Source organism: Lissotriton vulgaris, chromosome 5 (genome assembly GCF_964263255.1).
Source record: "Lissotriton vulgaris chromosome 5, aLisVul1.2, whole genome shotgun sequence".
In the NCBI taxonomy this organism is placed as follows: domain Eukaryota; kingdom Metazoa; phylum Chordata; class Amphibia; order Caudata; family Salamandridae; genus Lissotriton; species Lissotriton vulgaris.
This window is the reverse complement of record NC_141693.1, coordinates 250,457,793-250,471,069: the sequence shown is the minus strand read 5'-3', so window position 1 is coordinate 250,471,069 and position 13,277 is coordinate 250,457,793. Positions and strand designations below refer to the sequence as shown.

At 44.9% G+C, this 13,277-nt stretch overlaps 1 long non-coding RNA gene across 1 annotated transcript in view; it reads left to right on the top strand.

Annotated features, from left to right (window-relative positions):
• Positions 1-13,277, top strand: part of LOC147710620 (uncharacterized) — a 56,995-nt gene that overhangs the window by 26,100 nt on the left and 17,618 nt on the right. The window lies entirely within an intron of this gene.

Here is a 13,277-nt window from a genome sequence, read left to right as displayed (position 1 = left end):
GTACAAGGGTGGTTTACATAGGAGGCAGGGCCAAAATTAAGACAAGGTAAAACCTGGTCTTAAGTTGGCGAAATATCTAGAAATGCATTTTTTCTCCTCGTTTCTGCTTTTTCCATGAGTGCTGCACAAGGCAGCTCACATGGAAAAAGCAAATTGCCATGGTTTGTTTATGTACAGGAAGGTGTCCCATCCTGTACATAAACAACCTTTAAAAACAAATGCTGTTTTGACACTTTCATGTGTGCTGCATGAAGCAGCACACATGAAAGTGACAGAATGGTCTTTTAGTATTGTTTATTTGCAGGGAGGAGCACCTTCCTACACATAAACAATCCTCCCCTGCACACAAACACCCTTGCACTCTGCTGCAAGGGTGCCTGCGTTGGCGCTAAGTTGCTAAACTTGGCACCATTGCCAAGGGAAACGCAAGGCTGCACCACATTCTTGTAAATATGGTGCAGCCTTGCGTTTCCGACATGGCGGAGCATGACACACTCCACCTCTTCATTGTACATATGACCCTAAATGCCTTCCTTAATGGCAACATCTACTGCAGCAATTCTTTGGGGGTACAAATTACGGAGGTGGCTGAATACCGGAATACATGTTGTGCAGGAATATGCATCTGCGGGAAGCCATGCTATATAACGGTAGGCCATATTTGCTGCCAAAGCAAATGTTCTTTAAAATTTCATACGTTGTGGAGCTCAGGGCATTTTCTTAAATACCTTTATTTTCAGAAAACTAGCTGGCGAAATCTACATTTATATTTTTTATTCAAAATACCAGGGTAGCATGTCCCAAAATACAAATGGGCATATGTACAATCCCCTATCACCACCACAACGTCACCAATATTGATGTTGTGGTGGCGATAGGGGCTGCAAATTATGTTCAAGGCAGCGTAAAGCCACTTACCGTGTCTTAGTGCTGCCTTGTACATAAGGCCCCCTTTAACGCTATGGTTAATGTGAAAGGGGTGGGCAGTGGGTGTTGGGGTCGGTGTTCCACAGCAACGCCCATTCATTTTGACACTGCCCTCTATTTACAAGGGTGGCGTTCATAGGAGGCAGAGTCAAAATAAAGACTAGGTAAAAACTGATCTTAAGATGGCGAAATTAAGAGAAATACATTATTTCACCTCATTTTTGCTTTTTCAATTTGCGCTGCCTTGTTCAGCACACATGTTAAAAAGCTAAATGTCATTGTTTGTTTATGTACAGGAAGGTGTTAAGCAGCATGCATGAAATTGACAGAATGACATTTCTATTATTGTTTATGTGCAGGAAGGGACACCTTCTACACATAAACAATCCTCCCCTGCACAAAGACACCTTTGCAATCTGGTGCAAGGGTGCCTGCGTTGTCACCAAGTTGCTAAATTTAGAGCCATTGCAGGGGAAAACGCAGCGCTGCATCACATTCTTGTAAATATTGTGCTGCCTTGTGTTTCAGAAGTGGTGGAGAAAGGCATTAAGCCAGGAAGGCTATCGCCTCTCATCAGCACTTCCTTGTACATATCCCCCAGAGTTTGTTGTGACAACTACAGTAGCCATATCGGAATCTGACTCACTGTGCAACTATCTCCTCTCCTCTCTCATCTTTCTCAAACCTATCTTTAAGCCCTACCTGCTAAAAAGTGGAAAGTGGCCTTAACTATCACCTGTCCAGTCTCCTGTACTCACCAGGATCTCTTTAATGTAAATATGCTGATATTTATATTTGTCTCCAGTGTTCCTGGTCTGTTGTTTAACCAGTTTACTGCGACCATTATTTCGGCGCAGTGCAGACATTCGACAGAGTGGGCGGGGCCGCGTCGGCCGTTGAACGTTCGCAGCACCAGCCAGGTAGTGCTCCGAACGTTCAACGGCCGACTGCAGCATCAATGGGGTTAAAGTCTCTGCTGTGTCTAGATTGTTTGCTCTTCAGTTCCACTACTCAACCTGCTCGTTACCTAAAAAGTAACTTCTTTGGTTATCACCCAGAATTTATGCCCTTCGTCCTTTTTGCTAGGTACCGCAATCCTTGTTGAAAATGCTCATTTCTTATTCGCCTAAATCAATAAATGTGCATTAAATATTCATAGAGCGAGCAGTCGCACCAGGCACACCACAATCTGAATCTGACTTCAAGACTTCTACGAGTCAGTGTACAGGTAAAATTTGATATGCACCTTCTGAATTCCAATTTAGTTAAATGTATAGGGGCCTAGTCACAAGGGCATTTTGGAGTACATAAAGTAGTTCTGTAGTACTCGTTTATGTACTCTTACATGACTTTGTGATTTTGCCCAACATATCTAAAACGGGAATGAAATGGGAATGTTCGGGGAATATTCATAAACAATCAGTACAAATAGAAACCATTGTGCCCTTCCTACACTTTTAGTAACAGGGAGTTGGAAGTTTCAGACCAGATTCACAAAGGCATGGAAGATTGTGTGAAAGAATACTCCTGCAGTACTACCTCCTGTACTTATACATTCTTTTGGGAATCGGCCTCATTTGTCTGTTTCATTATGTGAATTTGGGCTAAGCACTCTACATAACTATTTATGGCAAAGGGCTGGTCTATGAATAGCCTACGTGACAATTTCCACTCATCACTGTTTCACAGAAGGGAGCACTGTCATTGCACAGCTACATCTGTGCACTACTAATTTTCAAGCCTGGGCTTTGTAGATTGAGTGGCATGAATATATAGCTTTTTTTTAAAAGTGTACTTACATCCATAGTGATTCCAGGTGTCAGTAGTAAGGACAGACCTGCGCATGCAGCATAAAACAGTGAGGGACTGGTTTGAATTGGTAGGCTGTATTCCATCCGTTAGGACGGCAGAGGACATTACAAGCGCCAACCTGATGGACTACCATCTCTAAAATTAAGAGGTGACTACAAGCCTAGTGGTCATATCTGGACATTGAAAGGTACCACCATCACCGTGGCGAAGTGAGCTAAAGAACGATGATGGATTCAATCCAGATCTGTGATTGGGGGTGATTGTCTGAAAAATGTCTTCACTCCATCCATCATCTCCTTTTACTTGCTGTGTTTGCCCTAAATTGGCAAGATATGCCCAGACGTGGGTCCCTTGCTCACTTTGTCACTGGACTCAAGGTAGCCTGGCTGATGAGGAGTGTTACCCGAGACCCGTCCAAGGATGCTTGTTTCCTTTTCTGGGAAGACCTGGCTTGGCAGATCAGACTTGATTGTTCCCCTGAGGCACAGGTTCAAGACTGATATGCACATAGCTGGGTCTGAACTAAGGTTGCGAAGTGAGCTATAGAACAATGATGGATTCTACCCAGATCTGTGACTGGGGGTGAATGTCTGAAAAGTGTAATTGCTCCGTCCATCATCTCCATGTGTTTTCTGTGTTCACCCTAAGTTGGCAGGGTATGACCAGATGTGGGTCCCTTGCTCGCTTTGCCACTGGACTTGAGCTAGCCTGGCTGATGAGGGGCGTTACCCCGAACCTGGTCCCAAGATGCTTGTTTCTGGTTCACGGTAGACCTGGCTTCGCAGTTCAGACTCGACTATTCCCATGAGGCACAGGGTCAAGACTGATTTGCTTATAGCTAGGTCCGAACTGAGGTGGCAAAGTTATGTTATGTTAGCCTTCATTTGTAGCGCGCACGGCTACTCGGAAGTGTCCCGGCGCGAGTGCCCAATGGTGGAGAAAGAAAGGATTGGCCTGACACAAGATTACTTAAATAGCATGGTTTTTAACTGTTTTTTAAACAACCTGAGGATCTCAATATTTCGTAGTTCAAAGCCATGGCCACTTTAACAGAAAGGAAGCAGCCGCCTAATCTAGTCAGGCGGTTCCTAGGAACAACAGAAAGGAATTGGCCTGTAGAACGAAGATGTTGAGGTGGCACATAAAAAGAAAAACGTCTCCTAAGATATTGTGGCCCTGCCTTATAGAGGGCACCATGAGCTAGTGTAAGAGCTTTGAACAGTACCCACTCCTCAACCGGAAGCCAATGCAGATCTCGAAGGTTCTGGCTGGCACTGGATCTACCTGGCATACCCAACAGTGTTCTAGCCGTCGCGTTCTGACCAATCTGTAGCTTTTTTAGCTGGTATGCTGGGAGACCAATGTAAAAGGCGTTAGCGTAGTCTAGCCTTGACAGGATGAGCGCACGGGTCACCATTTCTTTAGCCATTTTGGGCAAGAGGGGCAGGAACTTCTTTAAGCGTTTCAGTGTGCCAAAGCACATACCCGCCAGCTTATTATTCTGGGGCAAACATTTCAGATCCTCACCAAACCAAACCCCCAGATTTTTTGCTGGACACCACGAAGAGCTGGGTATGGGGTAGCCGGCCGGCCAAATGTCCTCTCTGAAATGCGAGGGGAAGGAACCATAGAGGAGCACCTCTGATTTCTCCTCGTTGCATTTCAGTTGGGCCTTTGCTAGCCATTTAAAGACCTCAGCAAGAAAACTTTTAGCAATGGTCGGAGAGGAGTCAGTTTTGTTCCACGTGAAGAGGAGCTGGGTATCATCTGCATAAGCTATAATCTTAGCGCCCAGCTCCTCTGCCAAGTAGACAAGGAGTATCATATAAACATTAAACAAGAGGGCTCAATGTAGAGCCCTGAGGAACTCCTGATTTCAGACTTCTCAGAGTAGAAGAGAAAGGGGGCAGCCATACTTGCTGTGATCTGTTGGCTAAAAAGGATTCGATCCACTTCCATACCTGCCCCGAGATGCCGATATGGGACAACCGTGCCAAAAGTTGTTGATGAAGCACGGTGTCAAACGCGGCATAGAGATCTAAGAGCACTAACGCTGCTCTGCCGCCAACATCCAGGCACTCTCTAATAGCCTCCGCCATCTCAACCAAGGCTGTCTCTGTGCTGTAGGAGGCACTGAAGCCCGACTGGGTGGTGTGGAGGGCTCCAGAGATCTCAACAAACTCAGAGAGCTGCATTATGAGCGGCCTTCTCACACACCTTCGCCACAGCCGGCAGATTTGAGATTGGGCGGTAGCTAGCCGGGGTGGTAGGATATAGTGAAGGGTTTTTCAGCAAGGTGAGGAGTTTTGCCTCTTTCCACTCAGGTGGGATCATAGCGGCCAGAAGGGACATATTGACAATTTTGTTGACTTCCGGATTAACTACATCCGCAACTGCCGCCAATAACCTTGCTTGGCAAGGGTCAGTAGGGGAGCCTGATTTAAGCGATTTAAGAATAGTCAGGGTGTCAGACAGTGGAATGAGAGACAATGTAGCCAAGGATGGGCGCACTGAACCAGACACTGCGACTTTGTGATGGGGATAAACCTCCTGAAGCTGATTGACAGACCCAAGATTATCCTGTAAGGCTTTAATTTTATCGATAAAAAACCCCAAGAGCTGCTCACACCAATCATTAGAGCCGTGGAAAGTCCTCTGTTCAGCACGGGAATCCAGGAAACTTTGAACGATTGAAAATATTTCTTTTGAATTTATTTTCGATTGGGCAAAGCACTCTGCGAAAAAGTGGCCTTTGGCCACCTTCACCGTGGAGGAATAATTATTCTGAGCTTTCCTGAGAGCTATTTTGGCTAGAGGACAGAAGGCCTGTCTCCAGTGCCGCTCTAGCTTCTTACGGGAAGATTTGTGTTAAAAACGAAGGAAAGAACAAAGCTAAAACGCAAGTCGAATTCAGAACAAGAGCGATTGGCAAGGAATGCTCAATTGCACATAACAAAAATTTGAGCCCGGGAGACAGCAACTAACTTCCCTTCTCACCTAGTGAGCTAAAGAACGATGATGGATTCAACCCAGATCTGTGTCTGAAAAGTTTCAGCTCTCCGTCCATCATCTCCTTGTGTTTACGGTCTCTCAAGCACTTCTGTTCTGCTTAATTCCACATTCCTCTTTCTTCTCTCACTAGGTTAGACATTTGCACCCCTTTTCTTACTATTTCTATCCGAAATTCTCCATCTGCATAACTCACGTGTGATCATTTTCTTCTTCACACTGTCTTGTCACTCTCTTCTTCTGCATGTACTTTTGTTAATCTAACTTCACCAACACCCCAACACAAACAACCTACAAATTGAACTATAAGCACTGCATTTTATTTGCCTTTGTCACTTTGCCTATTTTGACTGCAGTGTACGTCCTTCTCCCACTTTCCCATAAAATCACAATTACAATTGTCACATTTATAACCATAGCTCAGCATGCTCTGCAGAGGTGCCAAGGATTGTCTATGCATTCAATGTGAAGACTTTTATGACTCATTAAATGGCACAGTGAAAAATTCACTCTACCTTCAGGCTCATCCCCAAACCTCTAACTCATGCCAAGTCATGAACACTCACCCACAATCAGAACTCGTCTAGAAGTGACTCGGTTCACTTAAAGGAGTCATTTGTCGCATGAAAAAACTACAGAGACACACCACATGGAAAAAAACAAATACTGTTAAGGAATGTAAGATGAAGATAAAATTAAATGTAAACAAGGGCAGTATGGCTGTTATGGACTACCTTAAAGTATTCTATGTTCATTGTGAATTCGAGCATTGTTTTTATGCCTGTAAAGAAAATGATTTTTGGACCCAATAGGGACCCGTTTCTAATACCGTTTTTGATTACTACCACATATGAGACCTGGCAGGACCTGAACCATTTGAAACCATGCAGGCAGCACACTGATGTGGAGTGACAGGCAGGGGCCCAATCAGATCTATGCGGATCACAAACATCTTTTTAGGTCACTTTGCCATCTCAGTCCCAGTTTTACAGGAGGGCGAGACTAGTGCTTAATTTGTAAAAAAAATGAAGTCCAGGTGCTCAAATGTTTGTCAGAGGCCACACCCACTCTCCCCCTGACTCCACCCACTTCCGCCACTGGCTCCACCCACTTACTCTATTGTCTCCGCCCACATCCTCAACTGGCACTGCTGAAAGTCAGATGTAATACCCGATCTGAATTTCAGCAAGGGAGCCTTTCTCCAAGTAAGGTTTTAATAGGAGGTTCGCCTGCCATTTGAACATTTTGAAAAGATTACATCAAAAGTGCATTTAAAGCACAATTTTGAAATAAATTAGCTACAATGACCAATGCATTAAAAAGGGACCTGTGAAACATTCTAGTGCTCTGTGCCGATTGAGGGAAAGGACAATATTGGAGTATGCCATTTTTAACAGAGTCTAATTGTGTGTCATTAGTTCAAAGAAACAACTTTTACATATCTTGTGTGACAAAAATAAACCAAAACATTCCAAAAACACTCTAAACAGAAAAAGTGAATAAAATCATGCAAACAGAGCCAGACTGGGAACCCACAATAGCCCTAACAGGTTTTGTTAGACCAGCCCCCATACGGTGCGGAGCGAGAGCAGCAAGCCTAACGACTGCTAGAGGGATTTGGGTAGGATTCTCTCCTCAAGAAAAATTTGTAAAAAGAAATACCAAAATGGTGCACAACACATTTTTCATTACATATTTAACTGTATTAACTTTCAGAGCATAGTAAATCGTAAATGATGACCTGATATAAGCACCCAGGCCAGAAAGCATGGAAATGTCACACATAGGCACCCATGCCATAAACCGTGGAAATGCCACACATCATCAATCACCCATGCCATAAACCGTGGAAATGCCACACATCATCAATCACCCATGCCATAAAAAGTGGAAATGTCACACATAATCAATCACCCATGCCATAAACAGTGGAAATGTCACACATAATCAATCACCCATGCCATAAACTGAGGAAATGTCTCACATAATTAAGCACCCCGGCCATAAACCATGGAAATGTCACACAAGCACCTACGCCAGAAAGCATGGAAATGTCCCACATAGGCATACATGCCATAACCCATGGAAATGACACACATAGGCATCCAGGCCATAAACCGTGGAAATGTCACATATAGGCACCCAGGCCATAAACTGTGTAAATGTCACATATTGGTACCCAGGCCGTAAACTGTGGAAATGCAGATGAAATGTCACACAAAAGGCCTCAGACCAAAAAGAATGGAAATGTCACATATAAGCACCCATGCCATAATCCGTGGACATGTCACAGGTAAGCACCTATGTCATAATCCATGGAAATGTCGCACATAAGCACCTAGGCCAGAAAAACATGGGAATGTCACACAGAAGCACCCATGCCATAAACCGTGGAAATGTCACACAGGCATTCAGGCCATAAACCATGGAAATGTCATATAGGCATCCAGGCCATAAACAGTGGAAAATGCATTGGAAATGTCACACTTACGGCTTAAGGCCAAAAAGCATGGAAATGTCACAGGCACCTGTGCCATAATCAATGGAACATAGGCATCCAGGCCATAAACCGTGGAAATGTCACATATAGGCACCCAGGCCATAAACTGTGTAAATGTCACATATTGGTACCCAGGCCGTAAACTGTGGAAATGCAGATGAAATGTCACACAAAAGGCCTCAGACCAAAAAGAATGGAAATGTCACATATAAGCACCCATGCCATAATCCGTGGACATGTCACAGGTAAGCACCTATGTCATAATCCATGGAAATGTCGCACATAAGCACCTAGGCCAGAAAAACATGGGAATGTCACACAGAAGCACCCATGCCATAAACCGTGGAAATGTCACACAGGCATTCAGGCCATAAACCATGGAAATGTCACATAGGCATCCAGGCCATAAACCGTGGAAATATCACACATAGGAATGCAGGCCATAAACAGTGGAAATGTCACATATAGCCTGGGCTGAGATGAATTGTGACAAAACGAGAGTAGGACAGAGATGTACAGGATTTGATTAAGTCTTTGATCACTCTCGCTATTGTTGTATAGAGGTGTTGTTTTATTTTTGAGAAGTATAAAGTGGTTTCGCGCCTGTGTGAGGGACGCACATGCAACTATAATTACTAAAGGAAGCATGCAAACACTGCTCAAAAAAGTAGACGTGAGGTTGATAGGCTAAAAGGGCATGTTTAAAAATTCAGAAGTAATAATTCAAAATTTTAGGCTGGGGTTCACGGATGAAAAATCAGCAATTAAACAAGAGGGCCACCAAACACCAGCATGACACAGCCTAGTCTAGAATGAGAGCTGTTTCCTACATCAGTAGCAAAGAAATGGGACATATTGTATTAGGACTCAGAAAGAAGAACATACTAGGAAGGATCAAACATAAAATCTCGAAAATGCCCCGTTGTATAGCATTTTAGGACCCTAGTGTAATTTTCCCGATTCATGTCCTTATATAGGTATAAATCACCATATCCTTATATAGGCATAGAAATCATAACCATATTTATACATAGCTCATGCAGTCCAAATACGGCAGGACTACTTTTACTGGTTCCGAAAATCCACAACGATTTCTTGGAAAACTCGGCTTCAGCAGCTAGGGACTTCCCCTTGCTTGAATATTGATTTATCCAAGAACTCATGGATTTTTCAAAGAACTGAGACTCTTTGATGATGTTATTATGTCCACCTTTACGTCAAACTCTGCACCTTGAAGGTATATGTATGCCCACACCTGCCATAGCAAAAACACAGTGGTTTGGAGCAGTGCGACTATTTACTTGCCCGACGCATCCGGCTACAGCAAGTGCCGAAGGAAGCCGACCCTCCAGCAGAGGCACTGAGAGAGGCGCTGTCTTTTCTCTTGCCGAGAAATCCAGCTCCAGTGTTTCCAAGCTACCCTTGCGGGTTGTTGGGAAATCAAGTCCTGAGACAGATCTCCTTCCTTCTAAACCAAGGTACGGAGCAGTTTAGACCCTAAGAGAAATCTTGGATAGATTCCTGACAAAAAGAATACTAAACTTATGCTACACCACACCCTCGTGCTTGACCTAGGTTAGGTACATCAGGGTAGGTGTATTTTAGAAGCACCAGTTGAGTACTTTTTAGCCTTTGTTATTTATGTATGTATTTATTTATGGTCTAGGAACCATACAATGCTTTTACAGTATTATTTTATAATACTCTTCTTACTGTACGCATTATGCTTTGCAACCAGCATCACGATTGTAGCAGTTAATTCCTTCTGCTTGAGAAAGAAGACTGTTCAATAAATACTTTTATTGAAAATGCCTGTTTCTCTATTTCTCTGCACTTCTGGTGAAACGAAGCATGCAGGAATGACTGAGTAAAATATCTATGTACTGTTTCCACGACTCTGAAGATCAGTTTTATCTTGGGGAAACAAAGTTGTCATGTTTATGCGGTTGTCAGAAACTAAATCCCTTCTTGTGAATTCGAGTAAGTTTCTAGTGATGTCTGAGCTAGCTGGCACTCATTAAGTTTAATATATATATATTTTTTTTTTTAAATTTTTGAAAACCTTTATTCGTGCATGTAAAAAGAACAAATACGAGCCTACAACCATCAGGCCGGCCACGATACTTTTGAGCACTAATACAAACATTGTGGCCCCCGAGCGTCAACGGACAAAAAATTTTGCGACAATTTGTGTATGTTACACTGAGGGGAACCATGACACCAGGGGGAAGGAGAAATGAAGGTTAATTTTAAAGTTTTTATAATTTTATCAGGGAAAAAGGCAGTGAAGAATAAGTCCAAGGAGATTCAAGTCCGCATACTATCTTCACATCACGGGAGAGCGGCAGTATTTCGGAAAACAACCGTGGAAATTTAAAATCTCAGGCAGTGAGGCGGTGCAAATCAACAGCAGGATATTCACACCAGTAAGTACGCACCCCTACAGCGCCGTCCCCATTCAGCCAACCCCAAGCCCGGACCCAGAATCAAACCAAGGAAAAAGCACAGAAAACAAAGAAAGAAATAAAGGCCCATAGAACCAATAAAGATACTAAATTACCCCCCCACCCTACACCAATGCGGAGGCTACGGCCTACCCCCCCCCCCAGCATAGTGCCTGTCGCCCAGTAAACCCGAAATATAGTAGAGAAAGAAGAGCAAGAGAAGAATGAGAAAGAGAAAGAAAAACGTGAACACCTATGATATAGGGGGTGAGAAAAGAATGCACTATTCTGATCTAAACTCCCAAAAAGAAGAAGGTGGGGAGGAGCCTACGTATCATCAGAGCACCCGGGACCCCCGGCCATCCACAGCTTCCACACACTAAACCTCCTACTCCAAAAGCAACAGTGCTGTAGTCAATTGCAACAATAGCATAGATGGAAAAAGTCATTTCGCCATGTGCGCTAACAGTACACACAAGCAGTCCCAATCCCCGGTCAGTCCACCCGGGAAGCCATTTTGTTATGAATCAGCCCAATCTCGGCCTGGTAGCGGGTGCAAAACAAGCCAGCTCCTATGAATAAAACATTAACACTTAGAACCCCGGTCCCGTACAGAACCGCCTCCCCATCAGCAAGAAACACAGAAGAACATACTAATCGCAATCGCAAGTGGGAAAAAGGCTAAAATTGCAACAATTAAGCATAGCAAAATACAGTACAGTCCGGGTCTCCGCCAGCCGGTCAAGCAAAATCGAGATGAGGGGCACCTTCAACCCTGGCCAGAACGACGAAATCTCTCCAGGCATGACCATCTCCGCGGACACTGTGCAGGCAGAACAAAGGAGCAAGATGGCCGCTCTCGACATGGGAGGGGCAGAAGTGAAGAAGACGAGTGGTCCCAGTCTCCAACAGCTGCAGCGGACAAAATGGCGAACCCCCCCTGCCGTGCATGATGACACACACTCCAGCAGCGCAGAAAAAAGGCTCCGAAGGCAATATCCTCGTAGGGGGCAAACAGCTGGAAGGGCGACAAACGGAGCTCTGGCAGCAGTTGTTCAGGCAGAGTCACAATTCTCGGAGCGAGGGGAGACTTTGTAACAATGGCATCGTCAGTAGGGAGACATGCAACATTGTAGCCAGGGACACCTCGATCTACCGCTCGTACATGCTGCAACATTGTATCCAGGGTAGAAACACACGTGGGCAGCAGGGAGATAGGCAGCCCCGGTCGCATAGTGGAAAAAGTAGCCTCTTCGATCTTTCTCCCCAGCTCTTGAGCATTGCGCCGCCATGTTGCCCGCAAGTCTGTAAGGGCATCAAGGATATCCCCACAAGTCAGAACACTCTGCAGCCCCTGCCGATCCGCTCTGCACTGTGGCACATCACGAGCAGCCTCCGGGTCTAGTGCAGGCAGGTCCACGCAAGCTGGGGAGAAGGGAGCAGCCGTCTGTTCATGCTGGAAGGCAGGCGCCATTATCATCTCCTCCTCGGAACCACCCTGGAGGGAGGGGGGCGGCTCGTTAGAAAGAACCTTCATCCCAACACTAAGGAGCACGCAGCTATCAGCGCAGGGGCCGTGCGTAGTGGGAGCTCCCCCGTCCCCTGGCAATCAGCAAGCAATCCCAAGCACCGGTGTCTCCACAGCCCGTCCTACCGGTTAAGGATAGCAGCGTCCAGCGGCGTCAATCGGCGCAGGGTTCAGGGGGAGCCCCGGTGGTCGGCTAAGTCCGCCAATTTCCATCAAAAACGGCCGGCGGAGGCCGCAAATGAACGTGACTGTCACCAGCGCGTTCGTGTCCCCATCTGAGCGCGGTGTAGGAAGGATACAGTCCAGGATTTTAATGTAAAGTCGGACGGCTCGGGGAGCCGGGCGCTCACACGTCCGTCCCGTCCGCCATCTTGGCTCCTCCTCCTAAGTTTAATATATTTGATAGCGACCTAGTAGACATAAGTCCTACGTCGCATCTATAGGATATATTATTCCAATGCCCAGAGCCTATTGGGAATATAGGAACTACACTACATGGCACCCAACGTTTGGTAAGGCACTAATTTAACACTAGATACTAGAGTAACTCAGTCGTGCTTTTCACAGAGACCCCTTTTTCCCGTAAAATACTCCAATAGACGTCTGGAGTGGGTAAAATGATAAAATATCCGCCAAAACTGAGTAGGACGAAAATCCTATGTATTAGTTTTGGTTTTGTTCAACGTTGAAGGATACAGTGTTCCAAACATATTGTGCACCTTATCTTTGTCTCCTTGAAACTTGTTCTGCAAAAACTTTCAACAAAATGGCCAACAAGGATAATCCCGGGGCCAGAGGAACTGCAGTAAATGCAAACCAACCAGGTCTTGACGTTACAGGTTTCCAACAAAACGATGCGGATGCTATAATCATCCCTGAAAATGTAAGGAAAACAATAGCTATAAAACTTATAGAAAATGGCCTATCACCAAGAGGTGGTAGGGTTATATTTGTCATAGAGGCACATGAATATCGGCAGACAGAGGTATTCTATTCATGGATTATATTTCCACAAGCAAATCCAACAACACATGTGTTACACTTCTATAAGATAGAG